Below are 11453 nucleotides of genomic sequence, written 5' to 3'. Positions count from 1 at the left end.
ACTAACAATTCTGCCAGCTCACCACCTTAATAACAATAATAATAATAATAATCCTTTCTACTATAGGCACAAGGCCTGAAATTTTGGTGAAGGAGACTAGTCAATTACATTGACCCCAGTTTTTCAAGGTACTTAATTTATCAACCCCCGAAAGGATTAAAGGCAAAGTCGACCTTGGTGGAATTTAAATTCAGAATGTAAATACAGTAGTACATCTCCAGAGATAGAAGCTGTGCAAAGGCAATAATAATAGAAGTCACTTGTCCAAGGTGCCACACAGTGGGACTGAACCTGGAACCATGTGGTTGGGAAGCAAGCTTTTTACCACACAGCCACTCCTGTGCCTACATGAATAAAAATAAATCCTTACTGAAATTTTTGCAAATTTTCACTGTAACCTCAGAGTGGCGGTCATATCAGGATGGGCTCATAGGGTTTGAAGGGTTAAAGATAGATGAAGCGCTACTAAGCATTTAGTCTGGTGTACTAATGATTCTACCAGCTCATTACCTTAATAATTAGCATTTATTTTTTTTAATGGAATATCTATTTCTGTATAATAACAATCCAAACTTGAATACATGCATAAGCCTGAAAATTCACTGATCTAAGCATATACATGCATTCACACACACACATGCATGTATGCATATGTATATGCATATGATATGTATGTGTATGTATACATTTGGGTGAGTAAATGTGTATGTGTAAATATATATATATATAAATATATATGTATGTATATGTGTGTATATATATATATATGAATATATATCATCATCATCATTACCGTTTAATGTCTGCTTTCCATGCTAGCATGGATATACATATACATATATACATATATATATATACATACATTATATATATATATATATATATATATATATATATACACATATATATACATATACATATATATATATATATGTATATATATATATATATATATATACATATATATACATATATATATGTATGTATGATATATATATGTCTGTGTGTGTGTGTTTGTATGTATATATTTATTTATGTACAGTTTGGTCTGTATTCATTTGTGCATACATTACATTGCATGTCTCAATAAGAAGAAAGAGAGTGAGAGAAAGAGAGAGAGAGAGAGAGAGAGAGAGGGAGGGAGGGTATAGATCTTTTCTTTTTTTTCTCCAGTATTAGATTGCATTCGAAATTGTAGGTGTTAAATTTGGAGAAATAATATTCCAAGATGGCAAAACACATTCGAAAGATCATGTTAAAATGTAAATCAGGTTCTGTTATTAAAATTGAAAAGAAAATGATCAGTTAAGCAACAGGAGAGTAGCAGAGAAATATATGAATAGAAAAGAGAGAAAGAAATAGGGAAAGAGAGAGAGAGAGAGAAAGAGAGAAAGAGATGGAGAGAGAGAGAAGGAGACAGAGTGAGCAAGGTATCCGTTGGGATTCTGCATATAGAATATATTCCTCCGAAATGTGATTGCTATGTTACATTGTAAATTTAGTAATTTTAAGGAGATAAACACATAAAACATCTATGTAAATAAAAGCACCTTTTTTTGTTTTGTGTTTTTTTTTTGCTGATATGAATTTGTGTTATCATCATCATCATCATCATCATCATCATCATCATCATCATTATCATCATTTTTATTATCATCATTGTTACTTTTATTATCATTTGTTGTTATTTCTATCATTGTATTTATCGTCATCATCATCACCATCAACATCATCATCATCATTACTACTACCATCATCATCATCATCATCATCACCATCATCATTATTATAATTATTATCATTTTCCTTCTTATCATTTACTGATTCTTGTTACTGTCCCTTTCTTATTATTAATATCATCATCGTCATCATCATCATCGTCATCATTATCATCATCATCCTAATTATTATTATTATTGTTGTTATTATTATCATTCTTCTTATTATTATTATTATGCTCATAGCATCATCATCATCAATATTGTCATTGTTATTATTATACTAGTACTATACTACTCTACTACTACTACTACCACCAAACCACACCACCACCACCACCACCACCACCACTACTACTACTACTATTTGCTCATGAGTATCATCATCATCATCAATATTGTCATTAATATTTTTATTATCACTATTATTATTGTTGTTGTTTTTGTAATTATTTCTATTATTTTTCTTGTGAGCATCATCATCATCATCCTTAGCCATCCTCACTACCAGTTTGTGCACTGTTAACTTTTGCCGTTACACACACCGACATTCTCCTCTCTAAAAACAAAACAAAAAGATACATATATATATATATATATATATATAAAAATATTTATCGTTCAACATAATCATCTGGAGGATTGCAACAGGAACAAGAAGAAGAAGAAGAATCTAGAAATATCAATATGTACTTCATATTTGCACAGAGATATTCCCATTAGGAGAATAATACGAATCAATGAAGGTTATCATAGAAATGGAGGGTCTCTAATAAGTAATATTACATTAGCTATAGAGCAGAATTGGTGGAGCGTTGGAAATATCTTATATGTTGGCATATCAGATGACCCTTTGTAGCTTAAAAATAAATATGTGGAATATGCAGAAGATATAAATCAATCACGACTAGCAAAGCCTGGAAATTAAAGGAATGAAGGAATGAATGTACTTTCATTATTTAACATCCGTGTTTCCCTGCTGGCATGAGTTAGACTATATTTTATAGTCTGGACATATATATGTGTATATATATATATATATATATATATATATAAAGTTAATCCAAACAAGAAAGCACAAAAAACACAACGCGAGGACGTGGAACAAATATAGTATTATTGGACGCTCAGGAAGGAAGGGAAGAAGGAGGGTTTAACGTTTCGAGCGGAGCTCTTTGTCAGAAACATAGGAGAAGGAAAGATCCAGAGAAGGGAAGACAGAGGAAAAACAATCGCCAACGGTACACATGAGGTCACATTTTGAAAGCATATATATGTATATATATGTATATATATGTATATATATGTATATATATATATATATATAATATATATATATATATAATATATATATGTATTATATATATATATGTATATATATGTATATATATATATATATATATATATATATATATATATATATATATAATATATATATATATATATATATGGAATGTTTGTCTTGAACTCCTGTGGTGTTTAGCAAGTTGTTTAGCATCGGGGATGGTCGATGATAGGCTAAACCCCTCCTGATAATGATGATTATGTTGATGATGATGATGATGATGATGATGACGATGACAATGAGGATGATGGTGATGACAATGATGACCCCGATGATCATGATGATGATGGCAATGACAATGATGATGTTGATGATGATGACGATGATGAAGATGATAATGATGATGACGACAATGACAATGATGATGATGACAGCAACGATGATGATGATGATGACAATGTTGATGATGACAATGATGATGGCAATAATGATTTCTTTTATTGGCCGCAAGGGTCCAAGACATAGGGGGCAATATCAAACGATGAGTTACAGCACACTAAAAAAAAAGAATTACAAAAACGTGGGGCTAACATCAATCAAGGGGATATACTACCACATTAAAGTACATAAAAGAGGATATATAATAGAAAGTAGAGAAATAAATAATAAATAAACAAATAAATAGAATCCCTTATAGCAGGGCAGTCCACTTAGGGTAATTTGGGGGTAAACCTCAGACGAAAATCCAGAGTTACTCTGCCATCTCCAAGGCATGGGAAAGTTCCCTCTTCCAGTTTCTTTCCTCCTGCTTAGAAAAGCATATTCAAAGTAGATCCATTCAAATAATCCTTTCTACTAAAGGCACAAGGCCTGAAATTTGGTCAGTGGGGGATCGGCTGATTACATCAATCCCAGTATGCAACTGGTACTCAATTTATCGACGCCGAAAGGATGAAACGCAAAAATCAACCTCAGTTGGATTTGAACTCAGAACATCAAGGCAGATGAAAGGCCACTAAGAATTTCGCCCGGCATGCTAGTGATTCTGCCAGCTTACCAATACCTTGTGATCATAATATTGTGCAAAAAGAATTTGACAAGATCAGAAAATAAAAAGACCAGCTCATTGAAAGATAAAAACATGTGGTTTTTCAAGGCAATTACAGTACCAATGATTTGTAGGGGTACTAACGAATGATCAAAAAAAGTAGTGAAAATTACAGTTCTATATTTAAGAGATGAGGAATTATGTACATTATTTACATTTGACGGATATTTGTCCTCATCTTGTTTGTTGTTAACACAACGTTTTGGTTGATATACCCTCCAGCCTTCATCGGGTGTCTTGGGGATATTTCGAACCTGGGGTCTCATTCCTAAGGTATTTTTCAATGTTATCATTATTATTATTATTATTATTATTATTATTATTATTATTATTATTATTATTATTATCATTATTATATTATTATTATTATTATTATTATTATTATTATTCAGGTCACTGCCTGGAATCAAACTTGGAATTATTTATAAATTGGGATTTTTTTTTCTCAATTTCTTTTGTCCTTGTTTTTTGAAGTTTGAAAATTTAATCTGTATTCATATTGTACTTATCATTCATGAATATTTTCTACTATAAGAACAAGGCCTGAAATTTGATGGGAGGGGCCAGTCAATTAGATCGACCCAGTATACAACTAGTACTTAATTTATTGACCTTGAAAGGATGAAAGGCAAAGTTGACCTCAGCAGCATTTGAACTCAGAACATAAAGACAAATGAAATATTGCTAAGCATGTTATCATTATTATTATTATTATCATTATTAATACTGCTAGGCGTTTCGCCCAGCATGCTAACTATTCTGCCAGCTTGCCGCCTTTTCCTTGACTCCATAGGTCTTCTCAAGCACAGCATATTGCTCTGATATTTCTAGAGAAAATTCTATGTTCCATGCGGTGGTAAACTATTTTATAATGTTACCTGTATGGAAAACAGCAATCAAGCTAGTGCTATTGGGCTTAATGTGGAGAGGAAAAAGCATCAAATTTATTAATTAATTGCTAAAATCAGATTAAAATAATACTAGTCATCAAACTAATGTTTTATTCATCTCACTGCATAAATATTACTAATTAATTTTAGTTTTTTTCTCCAGCACTACATTAAGTATAATGGCTCCAACCATCATATTCTCTAATATTAACCTGGTAATGGAAATGGAATTAGACTACAATTACTGCTGCATTGGTAATTGTGTTGTTTCAATTCTGTTCTATTTGTATTAAGGAATGGAGTTTATAGATTTCTTGCCAACAACTCTATGTAACAGATCGATGTAAACATTGTGAGTTTATTATTTTTGTAATATTCTCATGGATGGAAGGGGGCAAGCTGGAGGAAATGTTAGCACACTGGGTTAAATGCTTAGTGGCATTTCATCTGTCTTTGCGTTCTGAGTTCAAATTGTACCGAGGTTGACCTTGCCTTTTATCCTTTTGGGGTCAATAAATTAAATACCAGTTGTGTACTGTGGTTGATCTAATCGACTGGCCCTCCCTCTCCAAAAATATTGAACCTTGTGCCTGGAGTAGAAAATATATGTTAGCACACCAGGCGAAATGCTTAGCGATATTTCATTTGTCTTTACGTTCTGAGTTCAAATTCTGCTGAGGTCAACTTTGCTTTTCATCCTTTGAGGGTCAATAAATTAAGTACCAGTTGCATTCTGGGGTCGATCTAATCGACTGCCCCCCCTCCCCCCAAATCTATAGTAGAAAAGCTTCTCGAATGACAAATACAATATGAATACAGATTAAATTCTCACACTACAAAAAACAAACACAAAAAGTTGAGAAAAAAATCACAATTAATAAATAATTCCGAATTCGATTCCAGGCAGTGATCTAAATAATAATAATAATAATAATAATAATAATAATAATAATAATAATAATAATAATAACAACAACATTGAAAAATACCTTAGGAATGAGAACCCAGGTTCAAAATATCCCCAAGATACCTGATGAAGGCTGGAGGGTATATCAGCCGAAACGTTGTGCTAACAACAAACAAGATGAGGACAAATATCCATCAAATGTAAATAATGTAAATAATGTAATAAATAATTTACAAGTATTTTAGAATAGGGAGTTACTTTTCACTCACCCCGTATACTTTCTAGCTACCCCTGTATATCTAGGCAGATGTAAACACCTTGTCTTCTTTATATGTTTTATCTTCACAGACATTTACAAATATATTCTGTAATACTGGATAACATTTAAATATCACAGTCTTTACATTATGAGAATTTAGAAACTTCGAAACAGATCAAGGGAATTATTTTTTAATAGTAGGACTCAAAATATTTAAAACTACATCAACTATAGGCACAGGAGTGGCGGTGTGGTAAGTAGCTTGCTAACCAACCACATGGTTCTGGGTTCAGTCCCACTGCGTGGCATCTTGGGCAAGTGTCTTCTGCTATAGCCCCGGGCCGACCAATGCCTTGTGAGTGGATTTGGTAGACGGAAACTGAAAGAAGCCTGTCGTATATATGTATATATATATGTGTGTGTGTGTGTTTGTGTGTCTGTGTTTGTCCCCCTAGCATTGCTTGACAACCGATGCTGGTGTGATTACGTCCCCGTCACTTAGCGGTTCGGCAAAAGAGACCGATAGAATAAGTACTGGGCTTACAAAGAGTAAGTCCTGGGGTCGATTTGCTCGACTAAAGGCGGTGCTCCAGCATGGCCGCAGTCAAATGACTGAAACAAGTAAAAAAAAAAAAACTCTATGTCTTTGCATGTATTGCAAGAAACAGCCAGGTTCCTTTCTCTAACATTTTACATAGTCCGACCTACACCAGTTAAAGTGTGAAAAAGTAAAATAGGAATTTTGAAAGACGTTTCTATAAAACTAGCTTCTGAACATCGAATGACTTTGGGGGTCCACTGGAATAAAATAATAATCAAAGGGGTCCATAGGTAAAAAATGGTTGAGAACCCCTACTCTAACCTCTTGCCTGGCACACAGCCACTTCTCTTGGTTCCACTCCCTCTCTCGGGTGAAAGGTCCTTGTCTTGCAAGCCACATAGTGACCCCATGGGTGCTGACACCCCATAAAAAACACTGGGGATTGTGTCACATAAAAAGCATCCATTACGCTGTAAAGTGGTTGGCATTAGGAAGGGCATCCAGCAGTAGAAAGCATGCCAAAACAGACAACTGGGTCCTGGTGCAACTCTCTGGCTTGCCAGCTCCTTTCAAACTGTCCAACAAAAGCCAGCATAGAAAAACAAATGTTAAAGGATCACGATGGTGATGATGATGATGATGATGATGATGGGGGTGGTAGTGGTGGGGGTGGCAGTGGTGGAGATGGTGGTGGTGGTGGTGGGGATGATGATGATGATAGTGGTGGTGGTGGTGGTGGTGATGAGGTTGATGATGATGAAGATGATGGTGATGATGATGATAATAATGTTGATGATGATGATGATGATGATGATGATGATGATGATAATGATGATGGTGATGATAACAATGATGTTGATGATGATGATGGTGATCATGGTGATGATGATGATGGTGGTGATAACAATGATGATGATGATGACGACAACGACGATGATGACATTGATGATGATGACATTGATGATGATGACGAAGATGATGATGATGATAATCATGATAATGTTTAATGCATTGAAATAGTCTTCAGTTTGAAGGGGGAGAGGGCTGAGGAGTAGTGATACGGTAGCGTGTTGGGGTGGGGTGGGGTTGCGAGTGTGAAGGAAGATGTTTTCACAGTGATGCGTTTGAATTAACTGTTAAGACATATTGTAAGGAAGCTGAGAGGATGTGGAGTTGTTGGGAGAGGAAGAAGAGATGGTGATGGGGAGAGGAAGAGGGAGAAGGTGCGAGAGAGCGTGAGTGGGTGGTGGTAAGAGGTTGGGGAAAGGAAAGTGAAAGAGAGAGAGAGAGAAGGGGAGAGTGTGTGTGTTTGTGTTGAAATGAAGTTTGAGAGATGGAAGAGAGATTACGGATGCTGAGTTAAATTGGGAGATGAGAACCAGTGATAAGAAGCAGGAGAGAGAGGGGGAGAAGGGGGGGAAGGGGGAGAGGGAGATAAAGAGAGAGACGAAGGGAGGGGGAGGGGAGACAGAGAGAGAGGGGGGAAGGGAGAGAGAGAGGGAGGGAGAGGGAGAGAGAGAGGGAGAGAAACAGAGAGAAACAGATAGATAGATAGATAGATAAATAGATAAATAGATAGATAGATAGATAGATAGATAGATAGATAGATAGATAGATAGATAGATAGATAGATAGATAGAGGGACAGAGGGACAGAGAGGGAGAAACAAATAGATAGATTGATAAATAGCTAAACTGAGAGATAGATAGATAGATAGATAGATAGATAGATAGATAGATAGATAGAGAGAGAGAGAGAAGAGAGAGAGAGAGAAAACTACAAAGAAAGACAAAAAGAGATAGATAGACAGAGAGATAAAGAGAGAGAAAGAGAGAGAAAAAGAGAGAAAGAAAAAGAGACAGATGGATTGATAGCTTGCTAGACTGATAGATAGATGGATAAATAGATAGATAGATAGATAGATAGATAGATAGATAGATAGATAGATAGATAGATAGATAGATAGATAGATAGATAGATGGATGGATAAATAGATAGATAGATAGATAGATAGATAGATAGATAGATAGATAGACAGATAGATAGAGAGAGAGAGAGAATAATAAAGAAAGAGTGTGAGTTAGAAAGAGAAAGAAAGACAGAAAGAGAGAGACTGACAGATAGAGAGGGAGAGAAAAAGAGACAGAAAGAGACAGATAGATTGATTGATAGATAGAGAGACAGAGAGACAGAGAAAGAAAGAGGGAGAGAGAAATGGATAGAAAGTGTTCAGTAAAGTAAAAGGTTAAGTAAATTATAGTAAATAGGGATCATTAGCGAGGGGAGAAGGGAGAGGATAGGGAATTTGAGAGAATAAAGAAAGGGAACGGAAGAAGGAGTCGTGTGTGGGTAGGTTAATAAAACAAACAAAGAAGAAGAAGAAATATATAAGAGAAGAGAAAAGCGTAGTAAAGTAAGATGGAGATTAAGCGAGAGATAAGTTTTGAAAGCTTTCCTGGAACAACATGATTGCAAAGAAGAAAATGTTTTCTAAACTGCAAAATCTAGAAGCAGTTGTTGCGAAAATGGTGTGTGCACTCTAGCAAACAAGATCACATTTGCAGATAGATCGAATTTGTTGCTTGTAGTTTTAATCTTTACAAGATACACTTGTACATGTAAGCAAAGGTTTTAGGTATGTGTATATGTGTGTGTGTTTTTGCTTTTACTGCATTTTATTTCATTTTGTTTAATTATATTTATTTATCCATTTATTTTCGCTTTTTCCTCCAATGGAATCAACTGTAGAATTATTGGGAGCCAGCAACGTTCTATAGTTGTCTTTCGAAGTATATTGAATTAAAAAGAAAAGCAAGCAAGAATTTTCACCCCTATTTCTTTCTAAAAATCTTCCTCTTACTGACTGACAAGTTCAGAATGATGGAATAAATTTCACAAATAATCTTATTTTAACTCTGTAGGATGGCTATTTGTTCCGAAGCAGATTATTGGTAAACAGTCGGATAAATGTAAGGAAATATCAAAATATTGGAAACATTGATAAGAATCGGTGTGGCAAATGCATTTTCTGTTAATGTATTAAACTGGTTTCCTTTTCATATGCACCAATTTATTTACTGAGGAAATATTTTAGCTGATTAAAAAAAAGGAAAAAAAAAAGAAGGAAACTGAAGAATGACTTTTTCCTTCTTCATAATGTATATATTACACATAAGCAGAAGCTACTTTAATACTGTCACTCACTCAACTGATGTAACTGTTCTACATTTAAGAGATGAGGAATTATGAACACTATTTACATTTGATGGATATTTGTCCTCATATTGTTTGTTGTTAACACAACGCTTCGGCTGATTTACCCTCCAGCCTTCATCAGGTGTCTTGGGGAAATTTCAAACCTGGGTTCTCATTCCTAAGCCATTTTTTCAATGTTATTATTATTTTTTTTTTCCCTTCTTTCTTCAAATTTTCTTCCATTTCTCACCAAGTGTTTTCCATACACCTAGGGCAGAGAAGCTCATTGTATGCATTCCCAGATTACACACACAAATTCACAGGTAAAATATGTATTTAAAAAATTAATGAATACATTCATGAATGGATGTTGTTTTTGCAGTGACAATGCTCTTCTTGATACATGAGTCATTCCAGTTAACAGGATTTTTTGCACTTCCTGTAGGGATGGTAAGCCTGGTATCATTTTCAAATAGGTTTCAGTACCTTTTTTTATCCTTCTTAGAGATCCTACAATCACTTATTAATACTATTATTATTATTATTATTCAGGTCACTGCCTGGAATCGAACTCAGAATCTTTGGGTTAGTAACCTGTGCACTTAACCACTACTAACCCCAAGATTCTGAGTTTGATTTCAGGCAGTGAAATTAATAATAATAATAATAATAATAATAATAATAATAATAATGATACTACTGAGTTTGTTTTAAGAACGAACTACTGAGTTTGGTTTAATGGCCTACCAATGTATGCTATGAGTTTCTTTGCCCTAGGAGTCGGGAAGACACTCGGCAAGAAATGGAAGCAAATTTGAAAGAAGAAAAAAAAAAGTAATAATAATAATAATAATAATAATAATAATAATAATAATAATTATAATAGTGATGATAATAACATTGAAAAATACATTAAGAATGAGAACCCAGGTTCAAAATTTCCCCAAGACACCTGATGAAGGCTGGAGGATATATCAGCTGAAACGTTATGTTGACAATAAACAAGATGAAGACAAATATTCATCAAAGTTCTAAAATTTAGGGAAAATTAATACATCAATGGCTCTTCTACAGCAAGAAATTCTATTCTGGCCCCTACTTGCATACATTAACCTCTCATCTCTTGCATCAGTAGTTCTTAACCATTTTTTTTTTGCCTTTCAGTCCTGTTTTACTCCTCTGGACCTCTGTAGCCATTTGACATATATAATCAAATTAAATTGTGTTTTTATAATTAAATATTATTAGTAATTGAACAAAGAGAAAGTAAAATATTTTGTGTATAAGCAATTTATTTCAGGTACATTTTAACAACAAAATCTTATATGGACCCCACCACTCCAAGAGCCATTATGGACGCCTGTTAAGAACCACTGTAGATTCACTCCAATCAAGGGGTTTAACAGAATTACAGACCCCAGATAAATCTATGCATTAAAGCCTTCTGCATACACAATGGCATTAGAGAACATAGTTATTTAACTTTAAATTTAAAATAATAAGAGTGAAAAATTGAATATTAATTTGATTAATATCAATTTAAAACCATT

The sequence above is a fragment of the Octopus sinensis genome, linkage group LG3 (genome assembly GCF_006345805.1).
Source record: "Octopus sinensis linkage group LG3, ASM634580v1, whole genome shotgun sequence".
NCBI lineage: Eukaryota > Metazoa > Mollusca > Cephalopoda > Octopoda > Octopodidae > Octopus > Octopus sinensis.
This window is presented reverse-complemented; position numbering follows the sequence as displayed.